This window comes from Nycticebus coucang, chromosome 22, assembly GCF_027406575.1.
Source record: "Nycticebus coucang isolate mNycCou1 chromosome 22, mNycCou1.pri, whole genome shotgun sequence".
NCBI lineage: Eukaryota > Metazoa > Chordata > Mammalia > Primates > Lorisidae > Nycticebus > Nycticebus coucang.
This window is the reverse complement of record NC_069801.1, coordinates 33,505,788-33,523,748: the sequence shown is the minus strand read 5'-3', so window position 1 is coordinate 33,523,748 and position 17,961 is coordinate 33,505,788. Positions and strand designations below refer to the sequence as shown.

General features: G+C 47.8%; 1 protein-coding gene across 4 annotated transcripts in view; it reads left to right on the top strand.

The window, feature by feature from the left end:
* The window catches only part of MYCL (MYCL proto-oncogene, bHLH transcription factor), a 31,975-nt gene that overhangs the window by 441 nt on the left and 13,573 nt on the right, over nt 1–17,961 (top strand). For 2 of the 4 annotated variants that reach the window (XR_008376808.1, XM_053575075.1), the window contains exons 1-2: nt 1,765–1,878; nt 3,733–3,855. The gene's annotated coding sequence lies outside the window, so the exon portion shown is untranslated. Of the gene's footprint in view, nt 1–1,764; nt 1,879–3,027; nt 3,856–17,961 lie in introns of those variants that run through there. The other 2 variants (XM_053575078.1, XM_053575076.1) reach the window with 2 other exon arrangements.

Below are 17,961 nucleotides of genomic sequence, written 5' to 3'. Positions count from 1 at the left end.
AACAAATGCACAATGACCTTGGCTCAGGTCACCTCAGAGAGTTCAACAGGGAATCCCAAATGTTCTAACACCTCTCTACTGCCTAACACAACTCACAGTGGCCCTAGTCCCCTCTCTACAAACACACCAACCCACATTGTTTACACCACAGATCCTGGATTGTTACACCCAGATCCTCATCCATCTCCAGATATACAAGATTCACACATGAAAGTCACATACACCACACACATGCTACATATGGAGAGCCCTCCTACTACCTACATTACATATAGACCCCCACACCCTGATGTACACAAGGCATATAGTCATACACACTCTACACACAATACTCCAACACACCCACATCCACCGCACACCATGCCATGTGTGTACATCCCATACATAACCCATATCCACACACTCACTCACCTACACTTCACCCCTAGACCTCCATCATTATTGTTTCTTATGTTTGGGGAGTAGGATCCTCAAGTTCTCTATCCGCGGGAAACTTTGCCTTCTGAGCTTTGATAGGACAGAGACCCAGAGAGGCAGTTGGAGAAGAAAAGGAAGTATCACCACCTCACGGACCCAGATGTGTATACTCAGCCCACAGCCAAGAAGGGAAGCTGGCCTTTCCCCTACTACCCTATGGACCCATGTTTGCCCCAACATCAGGGACATGGAGTTCTGGGCAGAGGATCAAGTACACCTCAGCCCTGCCCCCACTGCCCAAGATTCCACAGGGACAAGAGTCCCAGCCAGCACCCTGGCAGCAAGGCTGTGCCAGGCCCACCAATGTCATGGTGGTGGAGAAAGCCCTTATGTAATAGTTACTGTGAAATGTGCAGGGCACCTGCAGGAGCTGACCCAACAGACCTGGGAAAAGGGCAAAAAGAAAGGCCCTCATGGTTGTTGACATCTACTCTGTGCCAGGCACTGTACCCAGAGCACCACAGTATTGTCTCCTCTTGTTCTCACACCAAATGTTAACTCCATTTTATAAATAAGAGAACTGGGGCTCAAATCCTCACCGCCAGTAAATGGTAGGGTCTTGCTTTGAACCTGGGGCTACGTTTTCCCACAGCACTGGCCAGCACCTTCAGGTTGGGCTGCGATGCTAGAAGAGCAAGATGGCTCCATGGCAGTGGTACTGATCCGTGATCAGAGCTGTGTGGGGCTCTGTCCCAGGCTTCTTCCTCCTTCCTTCTAAGTGGGGAATACTGAGGCAGGACACAAGACACCAGGAAAGTGGAGCTGAGGACCAGGAGACAGAGAAACAGTTGAATGGGTTGTGAGTTTGGTCCAGTGCCATAGACTAAGCCCATGTGAGTCTGGATATTGAGCCAAAGCTGACACCACCGTGCTAGAGGCTGGGGCTAAATCTTAGGGCGGGTCAGAGCTAGAATCAGAGCAGGAGCTGAGTCCAGAGACAAAGCTAGAACTGCTAATGCTGCTGGGCAGATTCAGGCCAGGGCGAGGAGCTGAACCTGGAGCCAGAGCCAGGATGGCGGGGATGGGAGACAAAAGTTAAGGGACCACCACCACATGCTTACAGAGCCTCCTCAGCATGTCCAGCATGATGTAGGCACAGAGGGAGCAACACGCAAGAGCTCACAGTGCTCAGTAGGAGAGAGAGGAACATGAAAAACTTAAATCTAAGATACACTGGGCTCTGGCAAAAGGGCCCTCCACGAATTCTAGCTTTGAAAGGCAGCCAGAACTTCAGTCTGCAGAGATGGCTGAGAGAGATTATGGTTGGCTGACAGTGGTGAGAACAAAGGCCCAGAGGCAAGAAAGCCCAGCCCAGGGCCTGTTCATAGGGGAGGAAGTGAGCATTCTGTGTGGCTGGAGTGCACCCAAGGCCAGAAGAGCAGTGAGCATGGGGCTGCTGAGGTTGGTGACAAGAGCCCACAGTATTGGGTGATCTGCCCAGGAATTTGAACTTTATCCAGAGGGCAATAGGATATCATTAGCAGAAAGGACTGTGATGTGGTCAGACTTGTGTTTCAGAAGAGCCCTCTGGTTGCTGATGTGGAAGAAGGAGGGGGTGGCGGTGAGAGAACTGGAGGACAGGGAGACGGAGGGGGAAGTGGATGTAGTAGCTAAGGCAGGACATCATGAACCCCAAGCTGGGAGAGTGACCCAGGAGAGGGAAGAACAGGAGAGATGCAAGATCTGCAGAGGGGCAGGATTGACAGGATTGGCTGAGCATTTGGAGGCTGGGTGTAAGAGAGGGTAAAGGCTAGGGAGCCACCCAGGGCATGGCCCCAGTGTCAGGGAGGCTGAGATGCCATTGCAGAATTGGGACCACCCCAGGAGAAACCAGAGGGACAAAGCCTAAGCTCTGGGCTTGTCCTCCCAACTCTGCCTGTCACCAGCCAGCTGGGAATCCTTGGCATGTGACTTACACTCTCTGAGCCTCAGTTTCTTCTTCTGTAGAATGGGGAAATTTTTATTTCCTCCATAGGGTTTTCATGAGGATTAGACAAAACACCAGAGTATTTGTTTTTTTGGGTTTTTTTTGTAGAGACAGAGTCTCACTTTATGGCCCTCGGTAGAGTGCCATGGCCTCACCCAGCTCACAGCAACCTCCAACTCCTGGGCTTAAGCGATTCTCTTGCCTCAGCCTCCCGAGTAGCTGGGACTATTTTTGGTTGCAGTTTGGCTGGGGCCAGGTTTGAACCCGCCACCCTCGGTAAATGGGGCCGGCGCCCTACCGACTGAGCCACAGGTGCCGCCCAACACCAGAGTATTTGTTGTATAGTAAGAGTCAGTGTATGTTTTAAAGCTCAGCCCTGCCCTAGCCCAGAACTCCAGCTCCCATGCAAGATGCTGGCTCCTATCAATGCTGATCTCAATACCTTCTGGCCACAAGCAGTGGTCTCCCTAGCCTGGCCTTCAGCTAGCCTGGTATTCTGCCAGGAATGGTCTGAAGAGCCAACACGGGAGCCCTGGGTACCTCTGGCCTCCCAACTTCCCCACATCTGAGAAGATATCCGGGGTGTCCTGTTTGCTCACTCTTCAGCCAGTGGGGCCCAGCAGGGTTCTTCCTCTGAGCTCCCCTTCCCATCAGGGTCTAACAGACCCACCAAGTGGCCTTAGAGAACAAAAAAGCTGGTGAAGGGCACTTAGGCCTCCTGAAATTTCTTGGGATTTTGTCTCATCTCAGCCTTTACTTGGCTAGAGCAGGTGCCTGTCAGAATTCCCCTCTCCCCACCTGTTCCTCAGTCTGCCTCTGAAGTGAGATACTTGGAAGAGGTCCAGCCCTGCAGGTTGGAAGCTAAGACCACTTGGGGAGGCAGGTAGACCCTGTACAGTCTTTGAGGCTCCTGTCTTTCTCCTCTAACATCCTTCCAACTCCCGTAAACGTTATTTATTTCTTTATTTTTTAGAGACAGAGTCTCACTTTATCGCCCTAGGTAGAGTGCTATGGTGTCACAGCTCACAGCAACCTCCAACCTGAGCTTAGGAGATTCTCTTGCCTCAGCCTCCCGAGTAGCTGGGACTACAGGCGCCCACCATGACGCCTGGCTATTTTTTGTTGCAGTTTGGCCGGGGCCAGGTTTAAACCCACCACCCTTGGCATATGGGACCGGCACCCTAACCACTGTGCACAGGCGCCGCCCTCCATAAACATCTTTAATCCCTTAAATATAAAGAGATCCTCATGGTCTGTCCTAGTCTCTGGCTCTTTGAACGCAGCACTGGGTGTGATTTTACCACATCCCAGACACTTTGTCTTACCAGTGGTGAATCTAAAGCCCTCCTGGGGACCAGAACCCGTATATTCCACTGATCTCATGGCTGACCCAGACTCTCAAGACTCCATGTGGCTAAAAAAGAACTCATTCTCCTCCACTGGACTCTCAGGTGAGTGAATGTTTCCACATCCCACCCATTCTCCCAGGCCAGAAACCCAAGAGTCAACCTTGTCGCCTCCCTTTTCTCCATACCCCACAGCCTATCAATTCTACTTTTTTTTTTTGAGACAGTCTCAAGCTGTCACCCTGGGTAGAGTACTGTGGTGTCATAGCTCACAACAACCTCCAACTCTTAGGCTCAAGCGATCCTCTTGCCTCAGTTTTTCTATTTTTAGTAGAGACAGGGTCTTGCTTTTGCTCAGGCTGGCCTCAAACTCCTGATCTCAAGCAATTCACCCGCCTGGGCCTCCCAGAGTGCTAGGATGACAGGAGTGAGTCACCTTGCTTGGCCTCAATTCTACTTTTTAAATACCTGTCTCCTGTCTGCCCCTTCTCTCCACCTGCATTTCCTGGTGAGATTGCCACCTATTCTACCCAATCATTAACTTCTTCTGGTCTCTAGCTGAGCTCTGCAAACTCAAAGGTCTACAGATCTTTCTCTTGGTTCAGGGGATTCAAATGATATAAGCTGTTCCATTCTGACATGTTGGAGAAATCTTTTATTTTTTTAATTTTCTCTATACATGTACATGTGTTTTTTTTTTTTTTTTTTTTTGTAGAGACAGAGTCTCACTGTACAGCCCTCGGGTAGAGTGCCGTGGCGTCACATGGCTCACAGCAACCTCTAACTCTTGGGCTTACGCGATTCTCTTGCCTCAGCCTCCCGAGCAGCTGGGACTACAGGCGCCCGCCACAACGCCCGGCTATTTTTTTGTTGCAGTTTGGCCGGGGGTGGGCTTGAACCCATCACCCTTGGTATATGGGGCCGGCGCCCTACTCACTGAGCCACAGGCGCCACCCACATGTGTTTTTTTGATTTCCACTTTTTGCCTTCACAAAATTAAAGGGGTTTAAAATTTAATAACAATAACAATGTTTAAGCTAAGGACTAGAAACAAAAACCTTGTAAAGAATGAACGAAGATAAATACAATCGGAAAAGAAATCAGATGATTGCTGCAACAAAATATTGAGCAATAATAATAATAATAATGCAAAAAAGGTAACATTCACATTGTCAGATAAAAGTATGTCTATCAGCTTGGCTCCTGTGGCTCAAGCGGCTAAGGCGCCAGCCACATACACCTGAACTGGCGGATTCGAATCCAGCCCGGGCCCACCAAACAGCAATGACGGCTGCAACCAAAAAAAAAAAAAAAATAGCCAGGCGTTGTGGTAGATGCCTGTAGTCCCAGCTACTTGAGAGGCTGAGGCAGGAGAATCGCTTGAGCCCAGGAGTTAGAGGTTGCTATGAGCTGTGATGCCATGGCACTCTACCCAGGGTGAAAGCTTGAGGCTCTGTCTCAAAAAAAAAAAAAGTTGAATATATAGGATTCATGCTTCTCCATTCCTGTGATGCTTCACTAAGAATAATGTATTCCACCTCCATCCAGGTTAATACAAATGCTGCAAAATCTCCATTTTTTTAAATGCCTGAACAGTATTCCATGGTATACATATACCACAGCTTGCCAATCCAAGCTGGAGAAATCTTTTATATAAGATGTCCCAGAAGGCAATGAAGGGATCACAGCATAACTTGCCTTTTTCCCTTTGGTTGGTTTGCTGAAATATCAACTTACAATTATGATAGATTAATAAGAGAAAAGTTTAAGCTACTTGGGAGGCTGAGGCAAGAGACTCACTTGAGGGCGGCACCTGTGGCTCAGTGAGTAGGGCGCTGGCCCCATACACCGAGGGTGGTGGGTTCAAACCCAGCCCCAACAGAACTGCAACAAAAAAATAGCTGGGTGTTGTGGCGGGCGCCAGTAGTCCCAGCTACTCTAGAGGCTGAGGCAAGAGAATCACCTAAGCCCAAGAGCTGGAGGTTGCTGTGAGCTGTGATGTCACAGCACTCTATCAAGGGTGACAAAGTGAGACTCTGTCTCTAAAAAAAGAAAATAAATAAAAAAGAGAATCACTTGAGCCCAGGAGTTTGAGGTTGCTCTGAGCTGTGATGCCATAGCACTCTAACCAAGGGCGACATAGTGAGACTCTGTGTCAAAAAAAAAAAAATAGAGAAAGGTTTATTTCCATACACCATGTGCGTAGGGGGAATTACAAGAATGACCACCCAAAGTCTTGGTAATGGTCAGAGACTTTTAAAGATGCCTTTTAGAGGGCGGCACCTGTGGCTCAGTGAGTAGGGTGCCAGCCCCATTATACCGAGGGTGGTAGGTTCAAACCTGGCCCCTGCCAAACTGCAACAACAACAAAATAGCTGGGCGTTGCAGAGGGCGCCTGTAGTCCCACCTACTCCGGAGGCTGAGGCAAGAGGATCGCTTAAGCCCAAGAGTTTGAGGTTGCTGTGAGCTATGACACCAGGGCACTCTCCTGAGGGCAAAAAAGTAAGACTTTGTCTCAAAACAAAAAACAGAACAAAAAAAAAAAAAAATGAGAGACAGGTCTCTGCTTCAAATGACCTTAGGGCCGGGTCTATAAATATGCAATAAGGAAGTCAGCAGCCCCCTTCTGATTCCCAATCAGGTTACTCAGGTTTTATGTAGATAGACGAAGGCTTCTTTCAATGCTTTCTGATCATGACTGGGCTTTAATTCAAAATATTCTTTATACTAAGGAATCATATTTTGGGGTGAAATTTCCTTAGCTCCTTCAGAAATATTTTAAAACTCAGGCAATCAGGTATTATAACTAAATAAAATATCTGCCTTTTCTTTTTCTTTTTTTCTTTTTTTTTAGAGACTCTTACTTTGTCACCCTCGGTAGATTGCCATGGAGTCATAGCTCACAGCAACCTCCAGCTCTTGGGCTTAGGCGATTCTCTTGCCTCAGCCTCCCGAGTAGCTGGGACTACAGGCCACAAGCCCAGCTATTTTTTGTTGCAGTTTGGCCGGGCCTGGGTTTGAACCCGCCACCCTCGGTATGAGGCACAGGTGCTGCCCATATATCTGCCTTTTCAAATAGACTCGCCTTTCAGACCATTGTAACAGGGGAATGGCTCAAGAGTTTTCTTTTTGTTTTTTAATTTTTTTTTTTTTGGCCGGGGCTGGGCTCGAACCCGCCACCTCCGGCATATGGGACCGGCGCCCTACCCATTGAGCCACAGGCGCCGCCATTAATTTTTTTTTTTTTTTTTAGACAGAGTCTCACCCTGTCGCCCTTGGTAGAGTACCATGGCGTCACAGCTCACAGCAACTTCCAGCTCTTGGGCTTAGGCGATTCTCTTGCCTCAGTCTCCCAAGTAGCTGGGACTACAGGTGCCTGCCAGAATGCTCAGCTATTTTTTTGTTTTGCAGTTTGGCTGGGGCCGGGTTCGAACCTGGCACCCTCAGTATATGGGGCCAGCGCCCTACTCACTGAGCCACAGGCACTGCCCAAGAGTATTTTTCCTCAACAAGTAACAGCACTTTGCAAAAGTCATACAAGAATACATTATATGGGCGGCGCCTGTGGCTCAAAGGGATAGGGTACCAGTCCCATATGCTGGAGGTGGTGGGTTCAAACCCAGCCTTGGCCAAAAACCACAAAAAAAAAAAGAATACATTATATTTTTTAATATGCCTATAGCATAACAGCCAATATTAGCTTATAAAACACAAGTTTCCCAGATCTTCAATCTTTTCAAAACACGCCAAAATCTGAGTTTTTTTTTTTTTTTTTTTTTGTAGAGACAGAGTCTCACTTTATGGCCCTCGGTAGAGTGCTGTGGCATCACACAGCTCACAGCAACCTCCAGCTCCTGGGCTTAAGCAATTCTCTTGCCTCAGCCTCCCGAGTAGCTGGGACTACAGGCGCCCACCACAACGCCCGGCTATTTTTTGGTTGCAGTTTGGCCGGGCCGGGTTTGAACCCGCCACCCTCAGGTATATGGGGCCGGCGCCTTACCGACTGAGCCACAGGCGCCACCCAAAAATCTGAGTTTTTAGATGAAATTTCTCAACGTCTTTTTTTTTTGAGACAAAATCTGAAGCTGTCACCCTGGGTAGAGTGCTGTGGCGTCATAGCTCACAGCAACCTCCAATTCTTGGACTCAAGTGATCCTCTTGTCTTAGTTTTTCTATTTTTATTTATTTATTTATTTATTTGTTTATTTTGAGACAGAGCCTTAAGCTGTCACCCTGGGTAGAGTGCTGTGGCATCACAGCTCACAGCAACCTCCAACTCCTGGGCTCAAGCAATTCTCCTGCCTCAGCCTCCCAAGTAGCGGGGACTACAGGCACCCGCCACAATGCCCGGCTATTTTTTTGGTTGCAGCCATCATTGTTGTTTAGCAGGCCTGGGCTGGATTCGAACCTGCCAGCTCAGGTGTATGTGGCTGGCGCCTTAGCGTCTTGAGCCACAGGCGCCAAGCCAGTTTTTCTATTTTAGGTCTCGCTCTTGCTCAGGCTGGTCAGGCTGAGTGTGAGCTCAAGTATCCACCCACCTCAGCCTCCCAGAGTGCTAGGATTACAGGTGTGAGCCACCAGGCCCTGTCAAAATTTCACAACTTTTAAAAGTTAGCAATCAATTTAAAAAATTATAACTACCGTTCAGGCCTTCAGTTTGCAACTCTGGGCTCCTTTAATCCATGTTCTGCTCCTGAAATGGTCTTTTGTAGTAATTAAAATAACAATTAAAAAAAAATCCTACAGGTGGCTGGGTGTGGTGGCTCAAACCTGTAATCCTAGCTCTGTGGGAGGCCAGGCAGGTGGATTGCTTGAGCTCAGGAGTTTGAGGCCAGTCTGAGTCTAAGCAAGAACCAGACTCTGTCTCTAAAAACAGCCGGGTGTTGTGGCGGGCACCTGTAGTCCCAGCTACTTGGGAGGCTGAGGCAAGAGAATTGCTTAAGCCCAAAAGTTTGAGGTTGCTGTGAGCTGTGATGTTACAGCACTCTATGGAGGGGCAACATAGGGAGACTGTCTCAAAAAAAAAAAAAAAAAACTCCTACACATAACCATGCTTACATGATTTCAAATGCTTCACATAGAATTCATTCAATCCAGCACCCCACAAAATAGTGGAACGACCTGCATTAATATAATCCAACACTCCTCCTATGAGGCCCAGAAAAGTTATTTGCCCAAATTACACAGCGAATCAGTGGAGGAGCTGGATTCCAGCCCAACTGCCTGACGGTGCACACAGACGCAAACTGTAAAGGTCCTAGGATTATGGACTATGCTTTTGTGCACTTATTCCTGCCACAGCTCAGTGACTGATGGATGTATGAGTAGGTTAATGCATGAATGAATGAATGAATGAACTTGAAGATCTAGCCTTCTCTGTCCAGCTAATACCTGCCTGAAAGCCGCCGGCCCCACCCAGAAGCCCAAGCCAAGAACACGAACCAGGGGTCCGCGGCTGCTCAGCAGGGAGCCGGGCTCGCACAATGCGAGTGCGGGCTGCTCCCTCCCTTCCGCCGCTTTGAGGCTCCGGGACAGCCCGGGCCAACGCTTCCTGCCCTCAGCCCCCGGCCTGGGACATCCGGCTGCCCGCACTCCCTACCCTCACCCCGCCCCTGTCCCCTGCCTGCCGCCCTGCTTTCCCCAAGCATCAGGCTGAGAAGGGCGGGAGAGGAGAGGCGCTCCTTGCCAGGCATGGAGCATTTGGCTGAGTCCTGGCTGGAGAGCTGGTGTCCAGTGGTGGGGTCCACTTCCTGCGTTACTGGGCCACATCTGCCAACTGTGCCATCGTGGATTTATTTCCTCCTAATCTTTATTGCCCCACTACTCCGACTCCCCACCTTCCTCCTTGACACACAGGTTTGAGCCCGTAGTCAGGCACTCAGAGCCTAGTTAAATTCAGCAAACCCCCACACACACCCATGATGATAACAATAATAGCTTCTACATCACAGAACACCATCTAGGTGAAGGAAACAGCCAGCTGATAGTTTTACATGGATGATCCCATTTAATTTTCACAACAGCCAAGCATGATGAGCAGTAGTCTCCCTGTTTAACAAGTTAGGTTTTACAAGTAAGAGACTAGAGACAAAATTGGGTAAGTGATTTTCTCAGGTCATACCGTTAACCAGGTGGCACAGCCCAGATCTGTCTAAGTCTAATGTCTGTCTTGTGTTTTCCCCAAGTGTTCTGTGTGGCTACTCCAATATTTAGGTCCAGGGACTTGAGTCAGGCCTGGGATATAGACCCCATTGGGCACTTCCCTAGCCCTCATAAAAGCTCTCTTTCTGTTGGGGGTGAACATTTTCTGGCACTGGATGATCTAGAACCTCACTTCATTGCTACGCAGACAGAAAGGCATGCCTGAGCACTTAAATAAAAATGGATTTCCGGTGGATGGACCAGCTTGCCCAAAGCTCTACATGGGGTAAGACCCTTAGTACAAGTTCCTGCAACAACCCAATGTTACCCCCTCCTCTGCCTGCTGAAATGGGGTACTCTCCCCCAAGGAAATTTCTGAGTGTTTGTGCTGGCAAGACCTCTGGAAAAGACCATCTACTCACAATACCTGATGTGGGAAAGACTCAAGTGATGTTCTGACAGATGTTTAACAACCTAGAGGGGCAGCAGTGGCAGGCAGAGAACGCTGATTTGTAGAATTTGTGGGTTCCATAGAGTAAATATTATTTTTTTCTTTTCTTTTCTGTTTTCGTTTGTTCGTTTGTTTAGAGAAGATTTCCCTTGGCCACTCAGACTGGAGTACAGTCGTATGATCATAGCTCACTGCAAACTTTAACTCCTGGGCTCAAGGGATCTTCCTGCCCTGTGGAGTAAATTCTCTGCCACTGTCAATTTCAAGTTATCAGAGTTGAAGGTGGATAGTGGCACACCATGATATAGTACTTTTACATAGGTAAAAAAGACAGAGGTAATTAGGGAATGATGAGTGTGAAGTTTTTGTTTTAGTTGTTTTGCTTTGGTTTTTTAATATGGAAAAGATCAGGGGAAAATGTACATGCAGTCTCCCATTACCACAAATTAGGCAGTCAAGTTTCTCACCTTTGGGGAGATCCCAGGGGTCAGCACATCAAAAGTTCAATAGATAAGCCTTGCCATAGGCAAACCTCCATGATCATGGTTATCTCCCCTTTTACTTTTTTTTTTTTTTTTAGTAAGTCATATACACATAGATCATGAATACATTTATGCATATGTGAGGTGCAATGTGTTGATTTTTTTATACACTCTGACGTGCTTACATCAAACCAATCAACATAGTTTTCGCCTCATTTACTTGATTATTGTGTTAAGACATTTATGTTCTATACTTGACAGATTTGACTTGTACCCTTGCAATATGCTCTATAGGTGTGGTCCGGCTGTTTACCCTGCCTCTATCAGCCCTCCCCTCTCCCTTCCCTTCCCACTCCCATTTATCTCTTTCATCCTGGGCTATAGTTGTGTTTACTTTGTTTTTAATATAGTTGATTTAAATGTAAATCTATATAACTTAATTTTTTTTTTTTTGAGAAAGAGTCTCACTTTCTCACCCTCGGTAGAGTGCCATGGTGTCATAGCTCACAGCAACCTCAAACTCTTGGGCTGAAGCTATTCTCTTGCCTCAGCCTCCCAAGTAGCTGGACTACAGGCACCCACCACAACGCCTGGCTATTTTTTTGTTGCAGTTGTCATTGTTGTTTTAGCTTGCCCAGGCCGGGCTCAAACCCACCAGTCTCAGAGTATGTGGCCGGTGCCCTAACCACTGTGCTACAGGCGCCGAGCCATAACTTAATTTTTTTTTTTTTTTTTTTTTTTGAGACAGAGCCTCAGCTGTCACCCTGGGTAGAGTGCCAACGCATCACAGCTCACAGCAACCTCCAACTCCTGGGCTAAAGCAATTCTCCTGCCTCCGCTTCCCATGTAGCGGGGACTACAGGCACCTGCCACAATGGCCATCTATATTTTGGTTGCAGCCATCTTTGTTGTTTGGTGGGCCTGAGCTGGATTTGAACCTACCAGCTCATGTGTATGTGGCTGGCGCCTTAGCCGCTTGAGCCCCAGGCGCTGAGCCCCATAACTTAATTTTTAATGACCACATTCCTGAAAATACAACAATTAGCTCTCACCAAGCTGATATAGGCCAGCAGCAGCACAGCACTGAGCCCAGATTGCTCAGGTCCTGGGACTGTCAACTCCTTCCACTTCCTCCAGCCTCAAGGCCCCTACACGCAGATTCCCCATCTCTCTAGCCTGGGTTTCCCTCTAGTGGACAGAGGAGTCATTTCCAGGTGATTATCTAGCTCCACCTGTGCCCATAGCATCCAGAGAGGGATAGGGATGAAGTTTATTGTCATTCATAGCAAGAATTTCTTTTTTCTTTCTTTTTTTTTTTTTTGGTAGAGACAGAGTCTCACTTTATGGCCCTCGGTAGAGTGCCGTGGCCTCACACAGCTCACAGCAACCTCCAACTCCTGGGCTTAAGCGATTCTCTTGCCTCAGCCTCCCGAGTAGCTGGGACTACAGGTGCCCACCACAATGCCCGGCTATTTTTTGGTTTTGCAGTTTGGCCGGGGCCGGGTTTGAACCCACCACCCTCGGTATATGGGGCCGGCGCCCTACCGACTGAGCCACAGGCGCCGCCCATCTTTTTTCTCTTTTTTTGTAGAGACAGAGTCTCACTTTATGGCCCTCGGTAGAGTGCCGTGGCATCACACAGCTCACAGCAACCTCCAACTCCTGGGCCTAAGCGATTCTCTTGCCTCAGCCTCCCAAGTAGCTGGGACCACAGGTGCCCGCCACAACGCCCAGCTATTTTTTGGTTGCAGTTCAGGCGGGGCCGGGTTTGAACCCGCCACCCTCGGTATATGGGGCCGGCGCCACACCAACTGAGCCACAGGTGCCACCCCATAGCAAGAATTTCTTAAGGAGGGTCCGTACAGTTTCACGGTTGTCCTCAGGCACAGGACACTTGCTATTATGCCAGGAGTACCCCTGGGCTTTAATCCTTAAAACAATCTCCAGAGCTTCTCAGAAATCCCATCTCATACCCCATGTGATAGTACAGGCTGGCTACTTTAGCCCTACAGGTTTGGGACACATCTTTCCCCTGTCCAACATTCAATTCTATCTCTAAAAAGACTAACTGGAAGACCCAGTTTGTGTTAGGAATTAAGCTGTCACACAACTCATAGCCCACTGGGGAAACATTGACAGTGACCATTCATGTGTTGGGTACATATGAGAAAATGGAGTTAATCAGATGCAGATCTGGGGCTCAGGACACCCCCCTCCTGAATTTTGCCTGGACTCTCTTCTTCCAGAAGTGATCTTCCAAAGCACAGATATGTCTGTGTTACTCTGCTCTAAACATCCTATAATTCTCTGTCACTTTCAGCTTCAGTCCAAGCTCCTTAGCCAAGCGTTCAGGGCTTTGATTTGGATCCTACCCAAACTGTTCACCTTAAATCTCCAAAGACAGAGGGGGAAACTGACATTTTTGTAACTTTCCTCTGTGCTAAACACTTTGTAAACAGTTTAATTCTGGAATAATATTGCTGGATAAGCTTAACTACTTCACAGATGAGAAAACCCACTGTGACACAGCTTGCAAACAGAGTCCTTCATTCAACTGCTTCTTTTTCTTCTTGAAAGCTGCTCTTGTCTCTCTAGGCCTCTTCCCAGGTTGACTGCAGAATAAGGTGCAAAGTCTCCAGAACCCCTTTCTCACTGCTCTTAAAGCACAGCCACACTCCTCCGGGTTCTAAGGAAAGGACTGGTTTGCAGGGAAACCCAGGCAGAGGGTTAAGAAAGCAGATTTGACTGAGTCTGGTTAAATTCTTTTTTTTTTTTTTTTTTGTGGAGACAGTCTCACTATGTCGCCCTCCATAGAGTGCTGTGACGTCACAGCTCACAGCAACCTCCAACTCCTGGGCTTAGGCGATTCTCTTGCCTCAGCCTCCCTAGTAGCTGGGACTACAGGTGCCTGCCACAACACCCAGCTCTTTTTCTGTTGCAGTTTGGCCGGGATCAGTTTGGCAGGAACCTGCCACCCTCGGTAGCGCCCTACCCACTGAGCCGCAGGTATTGCCCTCTGGTTAAATTCTGATGCTGGCCCCAGAGCCCGTCCTCATCCTCCCTTCCCCCCACTTCACTCTTCTTTTTCATCCTTTTCCACCTTTGTCTCTTTACTTCTACTGGAATCCTAGACATTTTATGGCTCAGATTAAATTTCCCTCTTCTAGAAAGCCCTCTCAGACCACCTGGCTCACTCTTCACTCACTCCCCAAATTTCACTAAAATGACAGCAAATGGACTTTTTAAAGTTTAAATTCTCCCCGTAAAAAAAGAAAAAAAAAGTTTAAATTCATGAGAACAAAAAAATAAAAAAAGAAAGATGGTCAGCCTTAGTGGCTCATGCTTATAATTCCAGCATTTTAGGAGGCCCAGGGGATGGGTAGTTGCATGGGGCCAGAAATTGAAGACCAGTCTAGTCAACATAATGAGATCCCCTTTCTCTATAAAAAAGATTTAAAGTAGGGCGGTGCCTGTGGCTCAAGGAGTAGGGCGCCGGTCCCATATTCCGGAGGTGGCAGGTTCAAACCTAGCTCCAGCCAAAAACCACAAAAAAAAAAAAAAAAAAAAAAAAAGATTTAAAGTAGCCAGGTATAAGTAAATCTCATTGAAAATCAAACTGGGGATGGGGAGAGGAGGGAACAGGTAAAAATTAAATTTAAAAATATTAGCCGTGCATGATAGTGCACACAGGGGAGGTTGAGGCAGGAGGATCACCTGAGGTCAGGAATCAGAGGTTATAGTGACCTAGGACCACACCACTGAACTCCAGCCTGGATGACAGAATAAGACTCCCATCTCTTAAAAAAAAAAAAAAAAGAAAGAAACAAGAAAAGTTGGACCATATACAAAAAAACAATTTGAGACAGAGTCTCACTTTGTTGCCTTCAGTAGAGTGCCATGGCGTCATAACTCACAGCAACCTCAAACTCTTGGGCTAAACCAATTCTCTTGCCTCAGCCTCCCTAATAGCTGGGACTATAGGCACCCACCACAACGCCCAGCTATTATTTTTAGAGACAAGGTCTCAATCTGGCTCAGGCTAATCTTAAACCTATGAGCTCAGGCAATCCACCAGCCTTGGCTTCCCAGAGTGCTGGGATTACAGGTGTGAACCAGCACGCCCGGCTACAAAAATTAATTCAAATGGATCAAAGACCTAAATGTAAGAGTTAAAACTATAAAAATCTTAGAAGAAAAGATAAGAGGAGGCTTGCCACCCATAGCACAGTGGTTACAGCGCTAGCTACATACACCAAAGCTGGAGGGTTTGAACCTAATCCGGGCCAGCTAAAACAACAAGGAGTAAGGCGCCGGCCCTATATACCGGAGGTGGTGGTTCAAACCCAGCCCCGGCCAAAAAACTGCAAAAAAAAAAAAAAAAAAATGACAACTGAAATAAAAAAAAATAGCTGGGTATTGTGGCGGCCGCCTATAATCCCAGATACTTCGGAGGCTGAGGCAAGAGAATCTCTTAAGCCCAAGAGGTTGAGGTTGCTGTGAGCTGTGACGCCATAGCACTCTACCGAGAGTGACATAGTGAGGGACACCAAAGCTGGAGTACTGCTTCAGGACAGGAGTTCATGACCAGCCTGGGCCATATAGACCCCATCTCTACAAAACACACACGCAAAAGAATTAGCTGGGCATGGTGATGCACACCTGTGGTCCCAGCTACTGGGGAGGCCACTGTGGGAGGATCAACTTCTTGAGGGCAGAAGTTTAAGACCACAGTGCATTATAATAGTACCTGTGAATGCCACTGCATTCTGGCCTGAACAACATAGCAAGACTACCATCTTTAAAAAAAAAAGGAATGGGCTGGGCACCTGTGGCTCAAGTGGCTAAGGCGCCAGCCACATACACCTGAGCTGGTGGGTTCAAATCCAGCCTGGGCCTGCCAAACAACAATGATGGCCCAAGAGTTTGAGGTTGCTGTGAGCTGTAACCCAAAGCACTCTACTGAGGGCAACATCCTGAGACTGTTCCCCTTCCAAAAAAAAGCCCCCCTCCTTAGGTAAAAGCCAGAGCCAGCTTCTCCACCTTGATTCAAACTGACCAATGAGAAAGGTACCCATGGGCCAGAACTTTTTGACAAGAGATAAAAAGAAGACTGAGCCAGACAGGGAGGGTGGCCATTTTGAACTCTTCCCTGCCCTTGCTCTCCTGGCTAAAATAAAGACAATGTTTGGGTGTTCCTTCTCTCCATTGAACCTCATCTTCCTGCAACAACAGCAACCTCAAACTCTTGGGCTCCAGAGGTTCAACTGCCTTGCTTTCTGAGTAGCTAGGACTACAGGCACCCATCATGATGCCAGGCTAATTTTTTTCTATTTTTAGTAGAGATGGTTTTTGGTTTTTGTTTTTTTTTTTGAGACAGAGCCCTAAGCTGTCGCCCTGGGTAGAGTGCCATAGCATCACAGCACAGCAACTTCAAACTCCTGGGCTTAAGCGATTCTCTTGCCTCAGCCTCCCAAGTAGCTGGGACTACAGGCACCTGCCACAACATCTGGCTATTTTTTGGTTGTATTGTCATTGTTGTTTGGCAGGCCCAAGCTGGATTCAAACCCGCCAGCTCTGGTGTATGTGGCTGGCGCCTTAGCCGCTTGAGCTACAGGCACTGAGCCAAGATGTTTTTTTTGTTGTTGTTAGACAGAGTCTCACTATGTTGCCCTATGAAGAGTGCTGTGGTGTCACAGCTCACAACAACCTCAAACTCTTGGGCTTACGTGATTCTCTTGCCTCAGCCTCCTGAGTAGCTGGGACTATAGGCGCCCACCACAACGCCCAGCTATTTTTTGTTATTGCAGTTGTCATTGTTGTTTTGCTGGCCCAGGACGGACTCAAACCCGCCAGCCTTGGTATATGTGGCCAGCACCCCACTCACTGAGCTACGGGCACCAAGCCTACACAAGATATGGGGTCTTGTTCTTGCTCAAGCTGGTCTCAAAGGCCTAAGCTCAAGCACTTCGGCCTCCCAGAGTGCTAGGGTAACAGGTGTGCTGTTTAAAGAAAGCCTCTAACAAAAAAACATGGAGTAAAGTAAAAAGGGGAAGATTCAGAGGAAATAGAGAAAACAAGGAGCAGGAAAAGCTTTCAAAATTCATAATTAATACAAAACTATTATTAATAGTCTCACAGAAAAAATAGAAAAGTTGTCTCCATGTTTTAAAAAACCCAAAGCTGCCAGGTACGGTGGCTCACACCTGTAATCCCAGCACTTGGGAGGCTCATATGGGGTAGATTTCCTGAGCTCGAAAACAAACAACACCAAAAACCGCCCAAACCTGGGGAAATGGAACATTTAGAGAACAAAAAAGAGTTCTTAGGGTGGCTCAAATGAGTAGGGCGTCAGCCCCATATACCAGAGGTGCTGGGTTCAAACCCAGCCCCGGCCATAAAACTGCAAAAAAAAAGGGCGGCGCCTGTGGCTCAGGGGGGTAGGGCACCGGCTCCATATTCCGGAGGTGCCAGGTTCAAACCCAGCCCTGGCCAAAAACTGCAAAAAAAAAAAAAAAAAAAAGAGTTCTTAAATTAAAAAATACATCAAAACCTTTTTTTTTTTTTTAGACAGGGTTTCACTATGTCGCCTTCGGTAGAGTGCTATAGCATCATAACTCACAGCAACCTCAAACTCTTGGGCTCAGGCAAATCTCTTGCCTCAGCCTCCAGAGTAGCTGGGACTACAGGAGCCTACCACACGCCCAGCTTTATTATTATTATTTTTTTAAAGATGGGGGTCTCACTCTTGCTCAGGCTGGTCTCAAATTTGTGAGCTCAAGCTATCCACCCTCCTCAGCCTCCCAAAGTGCTAGATTTCAGGCAAAAGCCACCATGCCCAGTAAGAGAAAAGGTTTTTATTTTATTTAATTTATTTATTTTTTGAGACAGAGCCTCAAACTTGTCCTGGGTAGAGTGCTATGGCTACAGCTCACAGCAACCTCCAACTCCTGGGCTCAAGCAATTCTTCTGCCTCCGCCTCCCAGGTAGCTGGGACTACAGGCGTCTGCCACAACACACAGCTATTTTTTGGTTCCAGCCCTCATTGTTGTTTGGCGGCCAGGGCTGGACGCCAACTCACCTGCGCAGGTGTATGTGGTTGGCGCCTTAGCTGCTTGAGCCACAGGTGCTGAGCCAAGA